Here is a 22,527-nt window from a genome sequence, read left to right as displayed (position 1 = left end):
TCCAACCATGCTATCAAACGCCCACAACTGACCAGTTAATAAAGGCCAGGCTCAGACATGACTTTTTTCAATGGAGAACAATCTCCTGGGAAGAAAGTGACTCCTCAACAGCCACCACCATCCCTCCCACTCCCAAACACACACCAAGCCATACAGTCTCCATTCTCTCATAGATCAAAGTTCTTCCTCTATGTTCTCTATTCATGTATACGTTATAGTTTCCTATTAAAAGGTAAGTTCCTGGCGACTAACATAGCATCTGTCCCATATATACCTACTAGTTTGATGAGATGCCAAAATATTTGGAAATATTAGATACTTTATATGCAATTAAGTTTACTAAGTTTAATAATAGATTATTAACTCTCTCCAAGAGCTCATAGTTTGGATGACATTATATAGAAATTTATGCAATTCTTACTGAAAATATCTGATGACCTAGTTCCTTTCTGTAGATACAATAAGCTCCCTGAGGCTCACAAGGGGCCGTTTTGCCAAAAGAGACATGGACACCAACTAATGTTTGGAGACGTAAACAGCACTTTCATTGATATCATCGAATTTAATACATAGCCCCAGGAGTTAGGCAGCACAGCTACCACTGTCTCCACTCAGGAAATAGGGATATCTGTTCATTCAACATTTCTCACCAGGACCTATGTGCCCTACCACCTCTAACCAACAGCCTTTCCAGTCAACTCACTGGTAACCTGAAGCCTGTAAGTGCAACGGACCAGCAAATTTGTGCTTTTCAAAGATCTCAATTACCAAAAATAAATGAGTGCTTAGGGTATGGCCACCATGATTAATATCCAAAGACTTGTTTTATTCACTTTATTTTTCAGAAACTGTTGTGTTGCTAGCTGCTGCTTTATTTGATTTATTATTCTGCTCTCTCTTGAATTACACTTTTTAAGTGTTGCACAAATTGCTATTTATAACACAGGGGTTTTGTTCAATTAAAGTGGAGAGTGTTGAATAGGGGGATTCTGATAAAGTAAGATTGCCTTTGAAGTACCTTGGTCCCATTAACACCAAAACAGAATCCTTTTTCTCTTACCAAAAAAGTGTCTTGTCAAAATACTACATCATCTGAGACTTACAGGAAGTTTGGGAAAGCTTCACAACCACTGTGCAAACTGATGTTGTAAATATACTAAGAGAGAACACAAACACTACTTTCCATGAAAGTAAAAATTAACACTTAGCACTAATATGTTAATACACTACAACCTTGAACCTCCCTGTGTCCATCAACTTCCAAGGAGGAATGATGATCTAATGAAAAGAGAACTTAATTTTAAGTCCTATTTTCTAAATTCCCTATCTTCTAAACATTAACTCTATAACTTTAAATCAGTCGTATGTCTCAGTTTTCTCATTTACAATAAGCACAACATATATGTGGCAGTGCTTTGGAAAAGATAACGCTGGGTAGGCCTACAACACTAGTTCTTGCAGTGAATGGAATCGTACACATCAACTAAGAGTCTGTGTCTTGGTTCTGACTGTCCAGGCAATGAGGTAATAGCGAAGTCATTCCAACTGTTTGCTAAAATAAACAAGAGGCCACTGAAGAGACCTGAGATCTCTTCCCCTCCCTAAGCAAACAACCAGGTAAATGTGGCAAGAGTGGAAGATGGCGTAAGAGGTAATAGGACCAGAGTAGTCATACCTCAAACACAGATAGCTCTGCATGTTTTCTAACAGAACTTTTTTGGCATCATCTCAACAGAGCTTAATTATACCTCTATGAGGGTATGAACTAGATTATTTTCTCCATTTATGTACCTGCCCAAAATCACCAGAAAGAGACAGAGAAAGTGATAAGGCCCATAGATGTGATTTCTAGTCCAGACCTATTTCTACCACAATAGGTCACGGCCCTGTGTAGAAAAGTTACAAGTGATGAATCTCAATGTGCAAGAATTCTGATTTATTTTGAAGATTTTTCCTTGGAGGGGGCCAAATCTTTTCGAGTACTATTTCAGAGTACCATTGTGTAGAGGATAGGAGCATGGACTTTGGAATCAGACAGCCACAGCTGTAATTCCCACTTAGTCACAAGCTGTGTGATCTTGGGAAACCTACTTACCTGCCCCATGCCTCAGTTTCCTCATCTGTTCCACGGGGATACTACGAGTATCACTTCTTAAGTGTAAACATTAAATAAAATAATGCATGCAAAACATTTAGCAGAGATCCTGAGAAAAAACAGGAACTTGAGCGATACCAACTATGACTATTACGTCCTCAGACACTAAAGACTGTACCGCCAGCGAATGTTCAGAAAGTATGAGTCTCTGTGTGTGTATATATGTCATATGTGTAGGTGTGTGCACATGTATATATGTATACGTGCATTACACGTGTGCACATGTGTATACATGTGTGTGTACAAGTGTGTGAGTATGCATGTATAAGTGAATGTGTGTGTGTGAGTGTGTGTGTGCGTGTATGCTCATGGGCATGTGGAGTTGGGGAGAGCTAGGTAAGAGGAGAAGGGAAATTTAGAGAACTCAGGAAGCTAGTTTACAAATAAAAATAAAGGTCTTGACAGATAATAGCTTTACAAACACATATCCTGCCAAGCAGAAAGGCAATTAGATATTTCACATCAAAACAGTGACAAATCTTTTGATTAAGTTTCCCATTCTAAGGCCTTCTCTTCCCAAATGGTGCTGAACATGGAACGAGAATGGATGTGTGAGCCTGCGCATGTTTATTGTTTCTTACCCACTTCAAGAAAGGGTGCAAGGTGGTCATAAGAGTGCAAACTCTATTTTTAATGAAAAACCACATTCCCCTGTGCAGAAAGGGAAATGGGTGGTAATGGTGGCCTCTGTGCTACTCAGTCTCAGGCAAGCTGAATTTATATTTATTGGGTTTATCAGTCTTTTCTGCATCTCAGATGCTGCATGCTAGAGATAATGAGATAAAGCACAATGCTACACCCTTCAGCGGTAAAGCCAAAGTATTACTATAAAGTAGAATTTTCTGGTAACCAGGCTCTGAGATATCAAAAATACATGAACTACGTAAAACCATTTTTTAAAAAATCACCTTTTTCAGGTATCTGAGCTATCAGTCAAACCAACGTCCTTTAATCTCCTTAGACAGTGTCCATGGCACCAGAAAAAACATTTGGAGAGGAAAAAGCACCACAATGAGGCTCCCTTTATATCTTTCTTGGATTTTTAAAAAATTATATGGAGCTTTGGGGGCCGGCCCTGTGGCCGAGTGTTTAAGTTCGTGTGCTCTGCTTTGGCGGCTCAGGATTTCACTGGTTCGAATCCTGGGCGCGGACATGGCACTGCTCACTAGGCCATGCTGAGGCAGCATCCCACATGCCACAACTGGAAGGACTCACCACTAAAAATGCACAGCTATGTACCGGGGGGCTTTGGGAAGAAAAAGGAAAAATAAAATCTTAAAAAAAATAATAATAATAATATAGAACTTTAATATGCAAGAGGAGATAATATGGTCCAGTACTGCAATCATATTTTAATATGTTCCAGGCCAAAAAAAGGAATCAATGAGTAAAACAAAACAAAACTGAGAAATAGAGATTTCTCTTAAAAGGTCGGCCAACATCCAGCTTACATGGCGAAATGCTTTGTATTGGAGCATGTTATAATTATTTTCATAAATTCAAGGCCTCTAAACACATCAAGTATATTGCAGGCGTGACAGTGGAGCCTACTGTTATCAAAATACTGTGCCCTTGGTTTCCTTTACCTGTCATTCCAGTAGAAGTCTTGGTTTCTTCTCAACTAGCTCTGACTCCTAGTGCCAGTGACTGTTGGTGACTATTTAGGTGCACCCATAGAGGTCAAACCAGTACTGGGGCATCTTAGGACCACCCCACCCCTGCACCCACTGCTTCCCAAAGGAGTACACTCTCCAGGAACTACCCTATGGAAGGGATGTGCAGAAGCAGTGTGAGCAGGCAAGTCAGTACCCTGCCCAGGCCTCGTTGTCCTCCTCCGTAAGACTGAGGGTCTTGATCCAGAAAATCTCCAATGACCCTTCCCACAGTGCAGTGTTGGAAAGACAAAAATTGAACCATGTAGCCTTTTCAAAGGGCTCTGCCATCAATACCGTCTCTGCCCCTCCTGGTTTCTATGTTTTTCTTCTTCCTACTTTTAGACTTGAATCAAATCTATTCTGATTCTTCTAGGACAAGAGACCCCATGGTTAACAATTTTTACACTCAGAGCCCTCCTCCTTTCCTGCCTTTTCCCTCCCTCTTCTTCACCCCAAGGATTTCCTCATTCATTATCCCCATATTCAAGACAGCAAAATAAAGCAGGGAGTCTAATGAAATGCTGAACCAATTCATGGATAAAAAGTGAGTAAGAACTTGAATTCCTGCATGATGATAACTTGTCCAACTCACCAGGTGAAGTTCCCTCTATCCATGAAATATGACACTTTCAAAACATCTACCACAGGAGGTCATGAAAGGAAGTGTGAAACACCAGGGCTGATCCTCGTTTTGGGGTGCGAAGTGGCAGAAGCTATGTTCTTCCTCAAGGAATGAAGGCCTCATGGAATATTTCTATGAGAACCTGGGGGGACCTGGAGTTGATATCTATAGTTCGTGAACTGAAACACTGGCACAAGAGAAGAGAAGTAGCTTGCCTGACAAAAATCACACAGTAAGTTAGGGGCAGAATTAGGAGGAGAATTCACATGTTCTGTGCACTGTACCAAATTGCTTTCATCATCTTCTGTTTTTTTTATTCTCCCCATTATTCTCTCATGGGCTGGGCCTTGACCCGCAGGAAGTCATAGGAAGATCAGTGGGAGAATGGTGTGGCTGACCCCACATGGACAGTGGCTCACTTCCCACATGAATCCCAACCTGGGCAGCAAAATATCATCATGTCCTTCCTGAGAGTTCCAAGGAAGGACATGAAGAATTAGCACAGTGTAATGGGGCGAGTTTTCACACTAGAGATGGAGATGTCTCAGAGTAGCCTGCAGAGAGAGTAAGATGATGCTCAGCAACGCTCCAGAGCCCCAGCTCCATATTTCAAGCACAGATCTGTTCCACTTTAGCCATTTTATATATCAAGCTTCCAATTAAGAGTTCATTTAAACAGCACTCCCAGCTATAGAGGACCACTGATGTACTACAAATATGTTGGGATTTGGAGACAGAAGATGTGAATTTAAGCACTGGGTTCTCTAGTTTTATTTTTGTGAGAATTAAGGCAAGTCATTTCACATTTCTGGGCTTCGATTTCATCATATATCAGACGGATTAACAACTAATTCATATGTGACAAGTAATACAAGGGACAATGTATTGTAAATGTGCTTTGCGTGCAGTAAAGTTCTTCCTAATGACGTGTCACCATATTACTGCTATGGACAGGCTCAGCAGCTTTACAAAGAGGGGATGCTGGAGGACAGAAGGCTGACCCTAGTATCGCTAGAGACTTATGATTGGTGTGATTTTACCAGGATGGCACACAGGACTTTCTAGACCCCATCCTGACAGTTTTTCAGATGAATTACTGTCATCGAGGTAACTGCACTGAGGACAGATAGGAGGAATTGCAGAGAAATGTAATATTATGTATGTTTGTTGTTTGTTGCCTGAAATTTCTGGTACTGAGTCATCACTGTGTATATAAGGCAGAAAGGAAGACAGAAGGAGGAAATGCATTTGCAGAAACATCTCTACTTACCTTCCTTCCCAGTTTATCTCATAGCGCTTGCCCTACATACCTTGAGCTCCAAGTGGGCTGAACTATTTCCAGTTCCTTAATATATCTACTTAAATGCCACCTTTGAAAATCTTCCTCTGACCTCTCCAGGAGGATACTGGAGCACATTCCATTGTATTTATCATGTACCACTATCATCTGTTTATACATCTGTTTCCTACATTACAACTTCCTTGTGGGATGGGGAAAGGTAGGAACTGTGCTCCTTTGATTTTAATCTGCAGTGCTCTGCATTCAATAGGGGCCTAACAATTGCTGGTTGAACATAAAAGTAAATGATTCAATGAATAAATAAATTTTTAAAAAATCGACACAAACTAGCCCATAATTGACTGTGGTTTCTCAATATATGGGCTGGACTCTATAAAAACCCCAATATAGAAACTAGTAGGATTTAACTTACCAGATATACCACCAGGTAGACACCAGGTAGCTGAACTTTGGAAGAACAAGAATAGATGTCTCTTCATTTTTCTGGTTTTGAAATATTGGCCCGTTTCCCATTTTCCTTTTTTGATCTATCTCTTCTTACTCAACTGCTCTCCCTGGATTTCCCCAGACTCCCATAAGTCTTATTAAATTAAAGGCAAAATCATCATGGCCACCCCAAACTCTGTACGGAACCAGTGAGATGTTAAGTGGTTTTTCTCCTGAGAACCTCCTAGCATTGGCCCCTGGCGTGCATGGGGACAGGCTCAGACCCATCACTTTCAAAGGTAATACTACTCCTGCATGTGATTCCCCCCTATTCAGTCTGCTTCTCCATCCACACTCTAAAATAGACAGATGGAGATGGGAATGGGAAAGGTGTGGGTAAGAGAATGGTATGGACACGATTTGAGATATAGATAAAAACACAGGAGCAATATGGCAGAGGGGCTAATACTATGGGCTCCAGAATTAGATCACCTGGATTCGAATCTGAACTCTGCCACTTATGAACTGATTTGACCTTAGGTAACTTACTTAACATCTTTGTGCTTCGGTTCTCTGATCTGCTGAAACGATAATAATGACTACCTCACAGGATGGTTGCATGAATTAAGTGAACCCTAAGAGAATTACAGAACTTACAACATGTCTGGCACTTAGTAAGTACTCAACAATGGAAACCAATATAATATAACATAAATGATTATAGTATGATATGATAAACTATGACATGATACAACATGATACAATACAATATAAAATATACACTATAATACAATGACAGATTGTATTTTCCAAAGATGGTTACGACAGTATCTTTCACACACATGCTCTTCTAGAACCTTGCCACAACCCCATCAAAAGGTGGAGTCTATGTTCCTTGCCCTTGAACCTGGGCAAGTCTTGGGACTACCTCAACCAACAGTGTACAGTGGAAATGACACCATATGTGACTTTTAAAACTAGGTCACAAAAATGCATGCATTTCCAACGTATTCTCTTGGGATATTTGCTCTTGGAACTAAGGCACAATGTTATAAGGAAGCCCTCATGGCCTGTGGAGAGATCCACATGCAGAGAAACCCTAGTTCCTGATGCACAGCTCTAGCCAAGCTCCCAGCACCAACCTGCCAGCCATAAGCTATTTATGGTGAAAGTGAATCCTCTGCACCCAAGTCAAGCCATCCGAGATGACTGCAGAATAGAGATAAGCCATCCTCACGGAGCACTACCAAAATTGTACATTTGTGAGCAAAAAAAACAGTACTATGTTTGGGGGTAGCTCATCATATACCAATGGATGACTGATACAGATATAGAGATAGATAAAATAATCTATATCTTTATGAACTGATACTCATCCTTTCTGACAAAAGGAGGTGCATGCTTTGCCTCAAATTACACATCATTAATTTCAACAAAGTCATTCTTTATTCTAATTGCTGTTATAGTCTATAAAGAACTAATGTATTCTTCACCCAACATAAATAAATATACAATGACAAATGATAGATAACTCCACGTTATAGACTGAGTAACCATATCTCAAGGAAGTAACTTGATCAAGGTCACACAGCTACTCAGAGACAAATCAAAAGTCACAAAGCCAGATCTTTTTACTTCAAATCCAAAGCTGTTGCCATTATACCAAGTTAACAAACTGGACAAAATCTGATGACTTTGGTCCAACTCTTGGCTCAGCTACAATCACTGTGGCCTGAGTAAGGCCTTTATATACTTTAGATTCCTTGAGAAAATGGGGTGGTTAGATCAAAAGACCTCTAAAACCCCATCCAGCTCTAATCTCAGAGAGTGGAATATCTCCTACATCTGTTAAAGCCTTCCATTACCTCTTGTTCCTTCCAGACCATAATCTTCTCTTGATATCCCACCTGTCTCCTCCACTCCTTGACTTAATACATCCACCAGATTCCACAAGCAAATTCACGTTTTCGCTAAATCTCTGTGACAATAAATCTAACTTCACCCTCTTCTGTGGTAGGCAGGTTTCTAAGATTGCCCCCGATAATCCCCACCTCCTGGTAGTCACAACATTGCACAATTCCCTCACCCCGAGTGTGGTCTGATCTTAGTTCCCCACTTCTAATCAACAGATTATGGTAAATATGATGAGGTGTCACTTCCATGATTAGGTTACAAATGATTATGACTTACATCTGTGGGCAGGGTCAACCTATTGCCTTCTCAGCTTCCATGCTTTGATGTAATGAGCTGCCATGCTGATGACGTCCACATGACAAGGAGCTGAGGGCAGTCCATAGCTGATAGTCAGACAGAAACCAACCCTCAGTCCAACAACCCAGGAGAAACTGAACCCTGACAACAACCACCTGAGCTTGGAAGCAGCTCATTCCCCAGTCAAGCCTTTAGATGAGACTGTAGACTCTGGGCTAATATCCTGATTTCATGCTTGTGAGAAACTGTGAACTGATGGTTCAGATAAGCTGTGCCCGGATTCCTGGCCCACAAAACAATATAATAATGTATTTTCAAGCTGCTAGGTTTTTAAACAATTTGTTACACAGCACTAGAAAACTAAGACTTTTTTTTACCATGAAATAATAAAGTAGATCCTCTGAATATCACTAAAGGGAAAAATTCAATAAAAAACGTGAAAGCCTGCCCCAACCCCCACCACCCAACATCTCTATCCCAGGGAATCAAAAACAGGACAGAGTCTTCTTACATTGTCAATGATACCAACTGAAACACAGCCCTAAAAAACCCAAAGAGGTCCCCACAGGGACTAGCCATATTCTGAAGGAAAGGTATGGAGAAGTTTTCCTCTACTGGGATGAAATGTACAGCAGTTGGGCCTGAGGCAAGAAAGGGAAAATATCTTACTACAATAGATGTAGGTCTGTTCCAAGTGGAGCCTCTGTTCCGAGTTTCTCAAAAAGGTAAGAGATGTCATTTAAAAGCCACCTTATAACTCTAATATGTAGACATTGAGAGTGGAAGGAATAAGTAAAAACCAGCCTCATTTATAAACAGGGACCTGAACTTAGAGAGAGGAACTGACTTATTTTACACAGCCTGTTAATTGCAGAACTGGGAGGAGAATCTATTTCTCTTGGCTCAACCCAGTTCTCTCTCCAATGCAAATGCCAAAAGAAAAGATTAAATTTCAAGCAAAATAACTCACTACTTCATTCTTAATAAATGTGTCTTGTAGGGCATCTTACATAAAAGGATACTAGGAGAAAATTCATAATATGTGCATATATGTGTGACCACATTGCACATATACGTAGGTATTCACATGCATAAATAACCAAATGACAAGTTTTAATTGCTTATTTTTAAAAGCAGCTTGGGAGAGAAATCAATGTAGGAAGGAAATGAAAGGATTCTATGCAAAAGGTGACAAGTTTATAATGCACTACTTCCTCCCGAAAACAGTTAGAAAAGTCAATATTTACCTTAGCTGAGTGGGGAAAGGATGTGCCTAAGGTAAAATGTATCTTGTTTAACATGATATTGCATCTGATAACTGGGATGACTTTGAAAAATATTTGTATAGTGCTTCATAATTGACAAAGCACTTAAATGCACAGTATATCATTAACTTCCCCCAAAACCATATATGGTAAGCAGAGGGTGTATTCATATCACGGATGAGGAAAATGAAGTTTGGAAAGACAAAACAGCTGAAATTCACACTTCCAAACATACAGAGCTGGAACTGGAATTCTAATTTTCTAAATCAAAATGCTTAGTCCAACAATTGCAGGTGCAAATCATTCTCAATTAAAAAGAGAAAAAACCAACCTTCCAGATTCTGTCAATTTACCTTATAACCAGGGAAATACACATCTCTAAGTTAGGGCTTCCACTTCTAAAAAATGAAGACATTAGACTAGTGTCTGTCGGTGACACTACAGCAAGCCTTAAGAGTATACAGCTGTGGAGATGAGAGAACGGGGGAAGAGGGTACTGCTTACAAAACATTTGATTGACAAGCACCTTTGAAGGGTTCTCAAAGTGTGGCCCCAACATCAGCACCATTTGAGCATTTCTTAGAAATATAAATTGTTGAGCCCCACTGCAGACGTATGGAATGAGAACCTCAGGGATTGGAGCCCAGCACTCTGTGCTTAACAAGCCCTCCAGGGCATTCTGAAGAACAGTGGCTTGAACCATAGTTTTACATGCTGTAGTTTCTGTGCAGGTGAGAAATAATGAGAATAAATTATACCAATAGTCCAATGTTAGGCTTATTAAACTGTGACAAATTCATAATCTATGAGTCATGATTTTGGTTTTTAAAGCGAACCTTATTCAGTTATCGAAGAGATTACCTTGTAATCCACGGAAATAGATGTTGAAGATTCATGCATACATCAGATGAAAGGACAAGACTGGTTATCATTCTAGCTTTGGCTTTAGAGTCCATGCATTAGAAGCCACTGAAATAACCAAAAGGACTGGACAAAGGCTCAAGGACAGCCAGACCCACAGTCTTCGGAGTATTGAAAGAACGATGCCCAGTTTATATGAGACAGATAATCTGTTTTAGGGAATTGGATGGATATCACAGGCCAAATTTATAAATCAATCTTTTTGCATAAAAGCAGTAATTTAGACAATTTAAGAACAAGCATCTAATTCCCAATAATAAGATCTGCTAACGCAAATAGTGCTAACTATATGCCAAACACTGTTTTAAGTGCTTTATACATGGTAACTCATTTATTCCTCATTATAATCCTATGAGGTAGATACTATAATTATCTTCATTATAGAGATGAAAAAATCTGAGATACAAGATGTTTAAGTGACTGATCCCAGGTCACACAGTTAGAAAGTGGTAGAGCTGGGATTTGAATGCAAGGCAGTCTGGTCCTAGAATCGATTATTTTAATCACTAAAATATGTTGCCTTTCAAACAGTCTTAAATTCTATAAGGTTGGTTCCCAACCATCCTGAGCACCATGAATCTGGGTTCACATTATCTTGAAAAACATGAACTTGGTCCTTCAGTTTGCAGATACTTCACTCTAGTTGCACATAATGACTCCCATGAACTTCAACCCAGTCTTAAAGAAAAATCTTCTACAGTGAAATCATAAAAGGACAGAAAGGAAAATCAATATAGTTTTTCCTTTATACAAGATAAAAGCTATACCAACTCAAAGCTAGAATCATTATACGAGATCATCTCATTCCTCTAGTTCAATTTGCAGATATTGAAATAGACCAGAGAGAGGTAGAGACTACTCACTAGATATCTTGGCCAATCATCGAAATTCTGGACCTCTTAAGAAATCTTAAATAATTGTTTCCAGTGATCTAATCAAGTTGTTTCAGTTGTTTGTTGTTAAGAGATGTCATGTTCTCTGCAAGGTTGAGGAAGTAATCTCCCTCTACTTGACCCTCATACTGTGTCACTTATAACCTTCTTGGTGTTCACCAGAGTCCTATTGATATTCATAAAGATCATCTTCCAAGGTCATTGGAGGTTCTTGTCAGTAACAATTCTAGTAAATCACACATCTATGCTAGCTATCACAGCAAACAGCGCAAAGCCATTATTGAGGCTGAGTAGTATGCCTTAGGCACAGAAATAGTCAATTTGGGGGCCTGGAATAGAATCAAGGTCTTTTATTTTTCCTTCCAAGTTTTATATCAGGGAACAGAAAACTCTAAGCCCTGTAACCAAGAAGGAGAGTACCATGAAATCCTAGCATCATTTAAATCAATTCTCCCATCTGTTGCCTGAATTCCTATTCCAGCATTATAACCAACATTCATTTGACAATGATGATGCTAGTGAGAGCAACAGTTATAATAGTGTTATTATGTGCAAGTTAGTATATTCACACATTACACACACCATTATTTCATGTGGTCCTCATGTCAACTGTGAGATGTGTTATTAGCTCAGTTTAATAACTGAGGTTTAGAGAGTTTAAATAACTCACTTGGTAGTTGCCAGAGTATCATTTCAAATGCCTCCACTCAAGGCAAACTTGCTATCTTCTAAGGCAGCCTACGTTGAACTTCAACGGCCCCCACTGTTAGAAAGGTGCTGTCCTTATACTGTTGGCTGCCTTTCTTGGCTTCTAAATACTGATCTTTGTTCTGCTCTCTGGAGCTGCATAGAGTCTGATACCACCTGCAGAGATTCCTAACCAAGTAAGGATAGAAGGCAGAGACAGCTTCCATGACATCCACGCTGAGTTCTACCTCTTCTGCTTCAAGCAACATCTTCCTTATGATGTATACTGTGAGCTGTAATTGTCAGTTTGTATTCTCCCCATAGAGCATGAGCTTCTTTAAGTTAACAAAGGGGACCATACACAATTTTATCTGCTTATTCCAGGCACACTGCTCAATAAAGAGCTTTTTAAAAAAATTTTTAATTGCGATATAATTCATATACCATAAAATCACCCTTTATTTTTTTTTTAGATTTTTTAATTTTTTTCCTTTATCTCCCCAAAGCCCCCCAGTATATAGTTGTATATTCTTCATTGTGGGTCTTTCTAGTTGTGGCATGTGGGACGCTGCCTCAGCATGGTTTGATGAGCAGTGCCATGTCTGCGCCCAGGATTCGAACCAACGAAACACTGGGCTGCCTGCAGCGGAGCATGCAAACTTAACCACTCGGCCACGGGGCCGGCCCCAAAAATCACCCTTTAAAAATGTACAGTCAGAGGCCGGCCCCGTGGCCGAGTGGTTTTTTGTGCTCTCTGCTTCGGCGGCCCGGAGTTTCCGTAGTTCAGATCTCAGGCACAGACACGGCACGGCTCATCAAGCCATGCTGTGGTGGCGTCCCCCATAGCACAACCAGAGGCACTCACAACTACAATATACAACTGTGTACTGCAGGACTTTGGAGAGAAGAAGAAGAAGAAAAAAAAAAGATTGGAAACAGATGTTAGTTCAGGTGCTAATCTTTAAGGAAAAAAGGTACAATCAGTGGTTCTTAGTATATACAAGGAATTGTGCAATCAATATCACTATCTAATTTCAGAGTATTTTAATCATTCCCACAATAACCCTTGTACCCATTAGTATTCACTCTGTAGTCTCTCCTCCTGCCAGCCACTGGTAACCACTAATCTTTCCGTGTCTATCGATTAGCCTATTCGTATAAATGAATTATACAATATAAATTCTTTTGTGTCTAGGTTCTTTCATATAGCATAATTTTGAAGATTCATACATGTTATAGCATGCATCAGTATTTCATTCCATTTTATAGCTAAATGATATACAATTTTATGGATCTATCACATTTTGTTTATTCATTCATCAACTGATGAATATTTAGTTTGTTTTCCCTTTTTGGCTATTATGAATAATGCTGCTATGCACATTCACGTAGAGGTTTCTGAGTGACTATATGTTTTAATTCTCTTGGAGATATATATATATATAGAGAGAGAGAGAGAGAGAGAGAGAGAGAGAGAGAGAGAATTGCTTGATCATCTGATAACTTTATGTCTAATCTTTTTGAGGAATCACTAGACTTCTTCCAAAGTGGCTACATCATTTTACCATCAACTAGCAATGTATGGCAATTCCAGTTTCATTACATCCTTGCCAGCACATGTTATTGTCTGTCTTTTGTATTATAATCACCTTAATGTGTATGAAATCGTATCTCACTATAGTTCTGATTTAATCATTTCTCAGATAACTAACGATGTCAAGCATCTTTTCCTATGCGTATTAGCCTCTTGTATATTTTTGAAGAAATGTCTATTCAGATCCTTTGTCAATTTTTTAATTGGATTATTTGTATGTTTCTTATTAAGTCAATATATTTTAGACTCAAATACTTTATCAGATATTTGATATGTAAACATATTCTCTCAGTCCATGAGTTGCTCGTTCACTTTCTTGATGGTGCCATTTGAAGCGCAACATGTTTAATTTTGAAGAATTCCAGTACATCAATTTTTTCTTTAGCTGTTTGTGCTTTTGGTGTCACTGACTAATCCAAGGTTATGAAGACTGCTCCTATGTTTTCATTGAAAAGTTGTATAGGTTTACCTTTTATATTTATGTCTTTGATCCATTTTTAGTTAATTTTTGTATATGATATGAGGTAGGGGTCCAATTTCATTCTTTTCCATGTGTATATCCAGTTGTCCCAGTATTATTTGTTGAAGAAACTATTGTTTCCTCATTGAGGATCTTGCACCCTTGTTGAAAATCAATTGGCCATAAATGTCATGGTTTATTTTTGGATTTTTGATTCTATTCCATCAATATATATGTATATGTTGTGCTAGTAACATACTGCTAGATTCTTGTAGCTTTGTAATAAGTTTTGAAATTGAGAAGTGTGAGTCTTTGCCACTTTTTTTCAAGATTGTTTTGGCTATTCTGGGTCTCTTGAATTTCCACGTGAATTTTATAATTTGCCTGTCAATTTCTATAAAGAAGGAAGTTAGAATTCTGATAGGGTTTGCTTTGAACCTGCAGATCAGTTTGGGAAGCATGCCATCTTAACAATATTATATCTTCCAAGCAATAAACACAGGATATCTTTCTGCTTATTTAGGTCTTCCTTAATATCTTTAACCAATTCAACACAGATTTTATGTTCAATTATAGTGAGTGAATAACAGAAAAAATGAATAAATGAGTGAACAAACCAACCAATGAATAAGAAAGAGAAATAATCCAACCAGCTCTTGAAACAATATACACAATGGCAAATTTCTTGAATCCCATTTCCCTTCTTGGAGAGCCACCCTTTACTTGTCCCAGTTTTCAAGATATATTTCAATCTTTTTCTCACATTTTCAGCCATAAATTCTAGTGTTTCTTTCTCCCTTGCCCATGCAATATGATGCATAAAAGCAGAGAGGCAATGGCCTAAAGGACATATGTTCATCCATATCCTTCCTCCAGAAAGTACTCTAGTTGTTCTAACACAGCTGCCAACAGACCACCCTGATTCTCTCTCTTCTTTCTCCTCTTCGTTGTGAGGTCTGATCTACAAGTGACTGTAAAAGTAGACTTCCCCATAAACAAAGTTAAACATCATAAGTTTTAGCTATGCTAGGCTGCTGATGAGAAAAGGAGCCCTAAAATTAGTACTACATAGAATATTAAGTCATACAGGATGCTGTTTATAAAACCTGTTCCCGGGCTTTGAATGCCCTGTAAGGATCAATTTAACATAAGTTGGCCATTTGGGAAATAAAACTTTACTTTAGGTTGGGTGGTAAAGAGAGCCAAGAAAATTCCTTATTGCTAAGGAGCTTGGCACCTCTAGCAGTACCTAAAAGAAGCAACATTTTCCAATATTTTCATCTAAGTAGTACAATATCAAGATGGAGTTAGAAAGAGTCCAAGACATTTCACAAATGATTCAAATAATGGGCTCGTGCATCTGACTACTGGTACTTCAAGCTTTTTGAAACACATTTCTTAAAGGAATAAATAAATATTCTATCTCTTTAGCCCCCTTTAAGTCTTACATTTTGTTTATACCAGCAGAATATGTTACTTCAGTGGATCCATTGCTTACCATCAATATAAGCAAAGAATTTATTTAGAATTAAATTATTTCTTTAAAAAAAAGTCTGACGGATTTTTAAGGATAGTCACAGCACATATAGATAGAAAATTTATTTCCATTTTAAAAAGCACAAGTTAGATTTAAGCAATTAATTAGTTTTGAAATGGCTTGTAATTGGCATTTACTTATGACGCTTCAAATATCGGGTCAGGAGGTATCAGAAGCAATGTAAAGGAAGGAGGAGATGACGCATAGAAGCTCAAACAAAAGAGTTAGCATAGATAATTCTGTGACTTTTTCCCCTTTTTTTTTGAAAAAGGAAGTATATATCAGTTCATCAGTCAGATAACTTTTTGTCTCGTACCACTGAATCCAAAGAATTTATGACACTGATCTTTGTATTAAGAAACACTGAGTAACAGAATGGTCCTCTATTTTCAGTAGTTCTGTAGAGGATACAGAAAAGAACTTGATGTTTATTTTCATATCATCCCAATAATAAGAGAATGAGTATAGCATTGAATTATAACCCAAGATAACGTCATCTCTCAACCAAGTACATTGCCTTCAAGTGATATAAGGGAATGTAGGGATAAAGAGAAAAATTAGCTGACTCAATGGCTACCATTAAGTTGTCCCTACAAAACTCATTTGCCTCAGCTGTACTTATTTTTCATTGGTGCGAATACATGTTAATTATGGAAAAATCAGAAAGCAGCCATAACTTGGTCATGCACTAACTCAATGTCAATTCCAGATAGGATTCTCTAGCAGATTTCTAGGGTATGGATACTTATACCATTACAGGATTTGAGGACAACATTTACTTATTTATTCAGCAAAGATGAATTTGTATGCCTTTTGTGTGCCAGGACAAAAAAGATAATCTTACCTCAAGAACTTCACAGTCTGGTATTTATCACAATCATTTCTTTGCTGTTCAAGTTTAAGGCATTATACACATATATTATCTCTACAAGGTTTACTCTGTGAGGCAAAATTACTAGAATTTTTACTTTACATTTGAGTACTTTGTGACTCAGAACAACAAAACACAACCCAACTCCCTTCTGTGGTCCTGAACCCCACTATGACAGCATAGCTAAGGTGCATATTTGGGTAGGGCCCAGGGACCAAAGCAGAGACAAATTTAAAAATTCACAAGTGGCCCTGTCTGAACTTACAAATGAAAACTATATCTGCTGGATCACCAGCAGTATGTGCCCAATTTGTATCTTTTCTTTCAATAAAATTCCAGTTTACAGTTTTATAAGAAAATATGAATGCTCAAATTATGTAACTAACAAATTCAAGTTTCATATTTATAATTAATGTATTCACTGAAAGGTAATGTATGACCTTCCTGGTAGGTTTTCCACAGTGTGAAAAGAACCTTAGCAGTTATATTCCACTGTGATATTTTGTGTGGAGGACAGACCAGTTACTCACCATGATAAATGGTGGTATGTAGGACGGGTTATGAACCACCTCCACCCTTCTGTCTAGGGAGATCACCTTCATCATCATTATGCTTTAGTTTAGCTATAAAGCATATTAAAAAAAAGACGGGTGTCAAAATGGACAAAACAGTGACAATATCTTATCTGAGGTATGGCTTTTCCTCCTAAAACACAACACTCCTATGTATTTGCCATGGTCAAGTCTAATCATCTTGAGCAAAAAATATAGCTGGCTTTGTATTTGGTTGTTTATTTGCTTTTTAAATTAAAAAAAAAGAAAAAAAAAATGGGACCATGGGGTTCCAGACCAAGGCTACTACCAAAATAGATATTTAAACAGTGGGAGAGGAAGAAAGAAAAAGGGAAACCAGTTCTGACAAGAAAGCCCTTTAATTTTGCAAATGTGATGTGTGCTTCTGCATGGACATAGGGCTAATTATTTCCACTAAGATGCTGTTGTAAAATGGAGAAGCTCAACAGGCAGCTTTGTGTGTTTCTTTTTAAAGCAATGCCTGGATTGAGTGATTCAGTGAAATATAACACAATCATCTCTGAGCCAAGGTCTCGCAAACAAATCACAGCTAAAGGTGACCACAGGGACCATGGCCAGGGTACCATAGACGATTCCCCTCACCCCACCCCACGCTTCAGCAGAGCTGGCTTCTCCATGGTACTCTGCAGCAGCTGCCTGCTCAGCTTCCTCCTATATCACTGTTGGGAGCTAACCTATGCCACACACTCGGAGCACTCTCTTACACTGGGACATGCAAAATGGACATTTTTGTACAAAAGTTTTGTAAATGTGCAATCCAAGGAAGATTTTCAGCTTAAATTTCTACTCTGAAAATGTTACATTTTCACGCCACTCAAAACAAAGATCAAAAAGCTAACTTTATTATGCTCATCACATATGACACAAACACAAACATCATCTTCTGAAAAAGAAGGAGGAGGTATAAATGTTATTGAGATGCAATTATACACAATCTAAAAATTAATTGCCCATCATCAAACTCACGGCGTGAAACTCTGAGTCAGCTAACCACCCCTCCACCCTCACCTCATTGTTATTTAACTGTTGAAGTTTTCTGGCAGGTACAGACTAATTCAAAATAACCCAGATCTTCTAAATATGGGCATTGCAAAGAATTAGATCCCTTCTTCTTTGAAAATGGTATTTTTGCACATTTATTTTACTGTACTCCAGTTAGTATCTTATATACGAGGTTTCCACAATGTTTCAACTTTTACCATAGTTCTCAAAGAAAGCTCATAGTAAGCAGACAATACAGATCCATAGACAAATCTTGTCTTCCAGCAAATCACAGTATGCTTCTAGATTTTTCTCGGGAAAATATGGGAGGAAGAAGATGACACCATCCACACCTATTATTATTTTTACAGCAGAAGGCCCAGTTCTGGTCTCAAATCCCAAGAAGCCAAACAAAAACCAGCAAGGCCCCGTTCGGCTAGGAGCGTCCACATCGCATCACACAGTATTAGCCTGCCGCAGCTTTCATCTCCCAGGAGCCTACATGTTTGGGTTGCACTAAATAATATGAAATATTAAAAATTTAATTACTAATTAATCTCCCCTGCAGCTGTTCATGGCTTTTGCAAGCTAGAACACGGAGCACAAGAGAATAGAAGATTCATGGCACCACCAGACTCCACCCTCATTATGCTGCCTGCAAGCCCTCAGGCCACATGAATTCCTAATAAAAAGCCTTCCATACAACACACACACACACCTGAAATAATTCCTCAGGTTGCCTCATAGATTATTGCTCTATGAAAGGAACTCAGTGTGGGAGCGCAGGGATGGTAATTAAAGATGTGTTCATGTGACCAAATAGCATTTATGTGCTCAGTTCCCAAACAGACTAAGAAATTACAATATTTTTTAAATGCTTTAAATGAGAAAGATAAATATATCATTTACAGGGTAACCAGCATTTAGAAAGGATAAGCCCCAAACCTTCAAAGACCCGAAGCTTTAAAGGAAGCTCCAGACACAAACTAACAATCCCAAAACAAAATGGGAGGGATTGAGTGGACTGTTGCTGAAAGCCAACATTTATTTCTTGTAACTCTAGAACAATATGGTTATCTCCGCAAAAGGGGAATAATTGTAGTTACCATGCCCGTGTTAGAAATAAAGAAAAAGAAGCTCAGATTGGTGATGTGGACAGTTCACACAAATGGAGCTGTTTCTGGAGAAGTGATCATATGGAACTGAGAAGACAATATTCTTCCTATTGGCAAACTTGGAGTCTAGACTGTCAAACGATACCCAACTCTATCCTTATCCCCAAAATCTCTCCAAATTTTTTCACACCAGTCTAAATGAGGATAGTGAAATTGCATTTAACCAATTCAAAAGCAACTTGATTCAAAAATTACTAAATCCTCAGTTACCATTAAATATTAATATAAAATATCTGAAAGTTCTTCCAAGTCACCTAGGCACCAGCTCCAACCCTACCAACTCACAGTGAGGAAGAAAAGGCAGCTTTGTACTAGGAATTAGAAGACCAGCATTCTAGCTCTGGCTCTGCCAAGAGAAGGAAAACAAATCATAAAAAGTCCATGATTTATCCTTTGTCTTCTAAGAAATCAAGAGAATTTCCCTCTGACCCCCTGTGTAGCTCTTTCAGAGTCTAAGCTGCACTTCTACTAATAAATGATGCCAGATGGGTGGGGTCCAGACATCCACTAACTCAAAGACGCTACACTGTCATCAATTTCCTATTTACCTTTGAGTTACATTTTTGATTTGTCTACTCCTTTATTATGTTTCCAAGACATATTTTAGAGAAAGTACCACAAAACAGAGATATTTTGGAATAAACTAATTGAAATGCTAAAAGGAACCAAACTGTCCCTTGGTTGTTGTTATTATCCACAGAGAACCATTATGTCATGGTTCAGGAAAAATTGAAAGAATCATTCATCCTGCCTCTAACTGAGCCTCATTGAGCAATATTCTTTCCCTCTCTGGGCAAAAACTTTCCTTCTGTAAAGTAAGAGTTTGGCTACGTGACCTTGAAGGCCCACCTAAACTCTGATAATCTGTGATGATATGAGTCTGTAATTCACCCCACAACCACCTCCAAACTTCCCATATCTGTTCTTCTAAAACTATTCACACATTTTAAAATAATTACAAATCTTAGTTCCAAAAACTAAGGTAGTATAATTGCATAACTCTGTGCAGTGGCACGGATATATATTTTTACATGTTATGTAAAATTTGCTAAAGGAGCTCTCCCCAAACCTACTGTAGCCAGAAGCACTGTTGCTATACCCCCTAAATTCCACCCCTTACTATAAAAGTCCTTGGGCATCCAGAGGGCTTCTCAGACACCGAGTGCATGTGATTGCATCTGCCAGTCCCCTTTGCACTCCACATGTCCTATATTGCAATTGAACTATCTTATTCTTCAAATAAGGCATTCACTTTCAACATTCCTTGACTTTGCCATCCCTTGAATCACATGCCCTTCCCATGACATACACAGCCAAGTGGACTCAAATGCTACCTGCTCTGTGCCGTGCTCCCTGACACGTCCTTAGAAAGGTATAAAGTATAATGCTGATATTCCTAAATTTTTGATTTTTCAACAAGTTCAACATCTGGTTTGTCACATGACAACTTAAAGTAGCACACTGAAGCCTTTCTTCTGTGTCCTCTTAAATTGTTTGTGTGCTTATCTCATCTGTAAGACTAGGAATTACTCTAGGACATGTTGATGCTAATCTTGACATCTCACATGCCTAATCCACAGTGGGATCTCAATAAATGTTAGATGAATGAGTGAAACTGGAAAATTAAGCCATATTTCCCAAATAGAATTATGGATAAATAAGCGAACAGAACTAAAGTTGGAAAATCCGTGAGTGGGAAATGCTCCTTTGGAAAAAGGAGGAAAATGCCCCACAAAATCTATTTTTAAGAGCTAGACGTTTTTCAAAGTTGTATGTGAGTAGGGCTCCTTTGGGCCTCTTACTGTGCGAAAATTCCACATATACGATCATCCCCCCGCCCCCCACCCCGATCCATGAGTCAAAGCAGCCTCACTAAGGTGATTCAGAGGTGGGTTCGGGAAGGCACACAATGTGCTTAAACAACGAGAAAGTGCAGACCCACTAGCCTACTCTAAGTCGTCAGGGGACTCAACAAGTGTCGCAATTTGCTTTGGCTCCAAAATGGAAACATCAAAGTTGGGCATTAACAGTCTACATTTCTAAGACTTCTCAAGTACCTTTTAATTACAATACAACACAGTCTACTGCAGACAACATCTTCTCTTGGCACATGTTTTTAATATTTTAAGTGTGTGATTATTGTTCTCACAGCATATAATTATGTTAACCAATAAATACTAACATATCTAATTCAGTTCCATCAGAGGGAAGATAATTCAGAAGACTGAGCTGTATCTCCCAATTAACTCTTGCTTTCCTAAGTTAGAATAAGAAAAGTTAGAATGGGTGCGGGGCCTGTGGCCAAGTGGTTAAGTTTACGTGCTCTGCTTCAGCGGCCCAGGGTTTTACCACTTCAGATGCTGGGTGTATACAGAGCACCGCTGGTCAGGCCATGCTGACGTGGCGTCCCACATAGCACAACCAGAAGGACCTACGACTAGAATATCAACAATGTACTGGGGGGCTTTGGGGAGAAGACGGAGAAAAAAAAAAGATTGGCAACAGATGTTAGCTCAGGTGCCAATCTTTAAAAAAAATTTTTTAAAAAGTTAGAATGGATCGCTCTTTAATTTCTAAATGGAACAGGCAAATCAGAAGTAGATTTGACCTTAATTCTCAACTTATTCTACTTAAAGGTTATCATTATTGTTTTTTAACCCTCTGAATGTTCTTCTTTTTATGAAAAAGCCATATTCAATGGACACTGTTACTCATATGACTGATTTCATAATTTTTGTCATTGGTAAAAACATCAAAAAAGAAAATCCTGATATTCTCAATCTGGTTCCAGAACTTAAAAATCAAACATAGCCCTGAATTCACAGTCCAGTTGTGCTCGTACTGTAGTCACGTGTCCCAAGACAAGTCACTTATCTGCTCAGTCTTAGTTTCCTCGCCCACAAAATAAGCACACCATCTATACCTCAGAGGTGAGATATTTATATCTCACTCAAGTGAGAATATGTGTGAAAGTGCTTCACAGGCAGTCAAGTACAGTCCAAGTATCAGTGATCATGAGTTTGTGTGCAGAGTAAGATTGCTCAAGCAAAAACATAGCTGCTGAATAAACCCATTAAAATGCAGCGGTTTATGGCAGGCATGTGGAGACACAGCCTTAAAGAATGAAGGCTATATTAAGCAAAAACCTCTAAGCAGAATCTCCCCAACATATATTAGGGTA

The 22,527-nt window shown here is 38.7% G+C and overlaps 1 protein-coding gene across 13 annotated transcripts in view; it reads right to left on the bottom strand.

Moving 5' to 3' along the window:
• LPP (LIM domain containing preferred translocation partner in lipoma) overlaps positions 1–22,527 on the bottom strand; it is a 637,427-nt gene that overhangs the window by 295,700 nt on the left and 319,200 nt on the right. The window lies entirely within an intron of this gene.

Source organism: Equus przewalskii, chromosome 18, assembly GCF_037783145.1.
Source record: "Equus przewalskii isolate Varuska chromosome 18, EquPr2, whole genome shotgun sequence".
Taxonomy (NCBI): Eukaryota; Metazoa; Chordata; class Mammalia; order Perissodactyla; family Equidae; genus Equus; species Equus przewalskii.
This window is presented reverse-complemented; position numbering and strand designations above follow the sequence as displayed.